This window comes from Hyposmocoma kahamanoa, unplaced genomic scaffold (assembly GCF_003589595.1).
Source record: "Hyposmocoma kahamanoa isolate Upper Pololo Valley unplaced genomic scaffold, ASM358959v1 127, whole genome shotgun sequence".
Lineage (NCBI taxonomy): Eukaryota > Metazoa > Arthropoda > Insecta > Lepidoptera > Cosmopterigidae > Hyposmocoma > Hyposmocoma kahamanoa.
Genome location: NW_020653451.1, coordinates 87,158 through 91,512, shown reverse-complemented (window position 1 = coordinate 91,512; position 4,355 = coordinate 87,158). Strand labels below are relative to the sequence as shown.

Genomic DNA, 4,355 nt, shown 5'->3' with positions numbered 1-4,355 from the left:
GTGTCAATAATCTCACAATTGTTTGCAGATAAATTGAATTTGCAGTTCGAAAAAACGCCGAGTTTTCCTTTGCGCACAGTAGGTGGTACGCGAATAATTGTACAAGCGTCCACCAATGTTTCGTTGGTAATACAAGGAAACAAATATCAGTCAAAGCTGCTTGTTGTAGATGATGGTGATGAGCTCCTTATTTTGGGACAGGACTTCCTAACGGTAAATGGTGCGGTAATTGATTTTGCAGCCTCGAAGCTAATCTTAAAAAGAAATGTTGAAATTCCTTTCAATTCTGTCTCTGACGTCACTTCAAGGAGAAAGAACTGTTGTTCTATTGAACCAATTTTGAAAAGTCATAAAACCTTTTCATTAAACAAATCTGAATATTTATATTTCGTTAATTTATTAGATACGAATGGTGACCATATGTTTAATGTTTCGAATAGGAAAAAAATAGAATTTAATATTGATAATGCATTACAGGAGAAAAGGCGCGATGAATTAAAGCAGTTGTTATTAAAGTTTCGCGATACGTTCTCTTTTGCGCCAGGCGAATTAGGGTGTTATAATCACTCATTAGTTGAAATTAATACCTCCGATGAGGAACCGGTGCATAAAATGCCATATCGTGTCTCCCCTAAACAGAGACAAATTATTGAGGAACAAGTAGAGGAAATGTTAAAATATGGCATAATTCAGGAATCAAAAAGTCCATATGCTTCACCAGTAGTTTTAGTGGATAAACCAGAAGGGCCACCGAGATTTTGCATTGATTATAGGGCCTTGAATAAAAAAATTAAAAACGATTCATACCCTATTCCGAGAGTAGATGATTTGTTAAGTTGTTTACAAGGTGCAAAGTATTTTGCAGATTTAGATATGAACTCGGGTTATTGGCAGTTAGGTTTAGGAAAAGGGAAGGAAAAAACTGCCTTTGTTACACATACCGGCCTATATGAGTTCAATGTGTTACCTTTTGGCTTGAAAACAAGTCAAGCGGTGTTTCAAAGAGCTATGGATAAAGTGTTAGCGGGAATGAAGTATCGTAATGTGATAGTCTATGTAGATAATATATTGGTATATGCAAGTACCTTTGAGGAATTTAAAATTGCATTAAAGGAGGTTTTGATTCGTTTGCGGAATGCGCATTTGACTTTAAAACCATCTAAGTGTCGTTTCGGTTTTCAGAAGGTGACTGTGCTGGGACACGAAGTGTCGGCCGAAGGAATAGGACCGGATAGTAGGAAAGTTGCGGCGATGAAGGAGATAAATCCTCCATCTAGTCTGAAAGAAGTGAGAGCGGTTTTAGGATTGTTCTCTTATTATCGAAAGTTTATTGATAATTTTGCTAGATTGGCGCTTCCCATCATGAATTTGACGAAAAAGGACAAGGCGTTTGTTTGGACAAAGGAGGCGCAGGAGGCATTTGAAGTGTTAAAAGATAGGATTTGCAAGGCGCCTGTTTTAGGACATTTCTCGTCAGATAGTGAACAGGTGACGCGGTTATATGTAGACAGCAGTGGTTATGCGATTGGAAGTTGTTTAATGCAAGGTGTGAAAGAGTTGAAACCTATAGCTTATGCCTCCAGGAAGTTAAGTGAAGCGGAGAAGAAATATTCTGTTACAGAGAAGGAATGTTTAGCGCTTATATGGGCGTTGAATTATTTCAAAAGTTATTTGTGGGGACTTCGTTTTCAGGTGGTTACTGATCATCGGGCGCTTGTTTGGTTAAAAAGTAAGAGAGATATGAGTGGGAGGTTAGCTAGATGGGCGTTATCGATTCAAGGTTGGGATTTCGATATTGTTTATTGCAAGGGTAAGGACAACGTTGTCGCAGATTTCTTGAGTAGGAATCCGTTGCTGGAGGACGTAGAGTCGAGAGTGGAGCGTATACCGGAGCAGAGAGACGAGTTAAGGTTATATGTTTTACGTGCGAATGATGTCCAGAGTAAACAGGAGGCGGATGAATTTTGTAGAAATATTATTAATTGTATTCGTTCAGGTGTTGGTGATAATTATCGAGGCTTCTTTTTACAGAATGGAATCCTTTTTAAGAAGTGTAGTTTGAATCAAACTTTAGTTGATTTAGTGGTCGTTCCGTCGGAATTATTTTCGGAATGTATGAAGGAACTCCATGATAGTCCTTGGACGGGCGGACATTTTGGTTTGTTTAAAACTTTTTCAAGGTTTAGACAGAGGTATTTCATAGTGAATGCTGAAAAAAAGATTGAGTCATATGTCAAAAGTTGTCAGTTGTGTCAGGAGCGCAACATAAATAAAACGATTGCACCATTGGTTTCTATTCCCGTGAATAATATTTTCGAGCGTGTAGGAATTGATGTTTTAGGCCCATTCAATCGTTCAGATAGAGGCAATAAATATATAATTGTGAGTATAGAATATCTTTCGAAATATGTAGTGTGCAGGGCCGTACCCAGGGTGACAGCGGAAACAATTTGTGAATTTTTGGTGTCCGAGATATTTTGTAGATACGGCGGAGTAAAACAAGTTTTAAGCGATAGAGGATCGGTATTTACTTCTCATTTGGTAGAGGAGACAGCGCGAGATTTTGGAGCGATTATGGTGCATACTACGGCATTCAATCCCAGGTGTAATGGTTTATGTGAGAGATTTAATAGGACGCTGTTAGGAATGTTAGCGAAATATATAGGAAGCGAACAAAGGAATTGGTGTAGCATGTTACCATTGGTGTGTTTTGCTTATAATTCTAGCAAACATAGCAGTACCGGGGTGTCACCATATATGGTATTGTTCGGTAGAGAATCCTTATGTGCGTCAGATATGGAATTAGGGATTAATTGTCTCAATGTTGCGGAGAACCTGCAAGATAAAATTGCAAAACAAGCAGCGTTGATTGATGTAGTTAAGGAACGAATAGTGAGGGCGCAGATAAAACAGAAGCGGAATTATGATAAGAAGGCAAAAATGGTTGTGTATCAGCCAGGGGACTTGATAATGTTATATTGTCCTAGGAGAATTTCTAATAGAAGTATGAAATTAGCTAGATTATTTAAAGGGCCGTATAGAGTGGTAGGTCGATTAAGTAGGGTTAATTATATTGTAAGAAAAATAGATGTAAATAGGAATAGATTGTGTAGGCAGGATATAGTCCATGTGAATAGGATGAAAAAGTTCCTTAGGAGATAATTTAATGTTTTCTTGTTTTCTATTAGGTTATCTAATCTTTTATGTTTACTTTTCATGTGGGACCACATTGACGTTATGAGAAATATTTGGAGAAAAATTAATATTTTCCTGTACATGCAGACTTGGAAGGAAAGGAGGAGAAGATACACCATCATATAGATAAAATTTACTTTTGTTTTCCTTTTTCAATTTGATAGATATATTATCCTGTATGTGCGAATAGTTCATGCTCATCCTCCAGTTGATCAAGGACTGTCTGCATTCTGGGAAAATATATTTATTTAATTATTAGAAATTCTTCATGTGGTATACCCTCATACCATATGTGTCTTGGAAATATGTAGTTAGAATATGTTGTTGACGTTATACGTGGGTTGGTTTTTGTTTGTTTAAAGATTGTAAGTGAAGCTGATGGAACGTGATAGCTGCAAAATGAGGACTAAGGCAGCTGGGAGATCAATAGTGATGTAATCCAGTGATCGTCCGATGGGTGTTCAAGCCTGTGTCGTCGTTGTGGCAGCATCCACGTTGGAGATAGCTTAGGCTGAGATAGTTAGGAACTTGTAGTGATGTTTAGAATTTTTATTAGGGTCGTTCAGCCAGTTTAGGGTCGATAAAATAAAGTGTTAGGGTTTAGTCAGGTTCCCTAATTAGCTAGGATAGCTAACGAGTAATTATATTTTTTTTGTTTGTTTAGGATGTGATCATGGTCTGTCCTTTTAGATAGGTTTTTGGCAGACCAAAGCCATAGCCTCCTCGGTGGTTTACTTGTTGGTAAGTTAGTGACTTCCGAGCAGTGTGTGGCTAGCCTGTAGTAAAGGCTGATCGCAGATGTAAGTTGCCTATCATAGGTAGACCATCAGCTAGGGATATTCGCCCCTTCAGCTGTGAGGAAGAGGGATGTAGACGAGGCTGTACTCTATGAGTAGAATTGCTGGCTGAACATAGATAATAATTATAGTTTTTGTATTTGGAACGCTAAGAAAACAAGGAAAGGTCTTGACATACATATTAAGATGGATTGTTTCGTAACCCCTACGCCAAAATTATGTAAAAAAGTGAGATAAAGTATAAAATTGAAGATTATTATAGTTTGAGTTTATAGAAATACCTCTCGCAATGCATCTGAGCTACAGCCCTCGATTATAGTACTTACCTATTTCTCTATCAAATGTGGACCGATTTTGAAAATT

General features: G+C 37.7%; 1 protein-coding gene across 1 annotated transcript in view; it reads left to right on the top strand.

Moving 5' to 3' along the window:
• Positions 1-3,853, top strand: part of LOC113240229 — a 5,143-nt gene extending 1,290 nt beyond the window's left edge. The window contains exon 2 of the mRNA XM_026477478.1: positions 3,219-3,853. The gene's annotated coding sequence lies outside the window, so the exon portion shown is untranslated. The remainder of the gene's footprint in view (positions 1-3,218) is intronic.
• Positions 3,854-4,355: the final 502 nt, after the last annotated feature.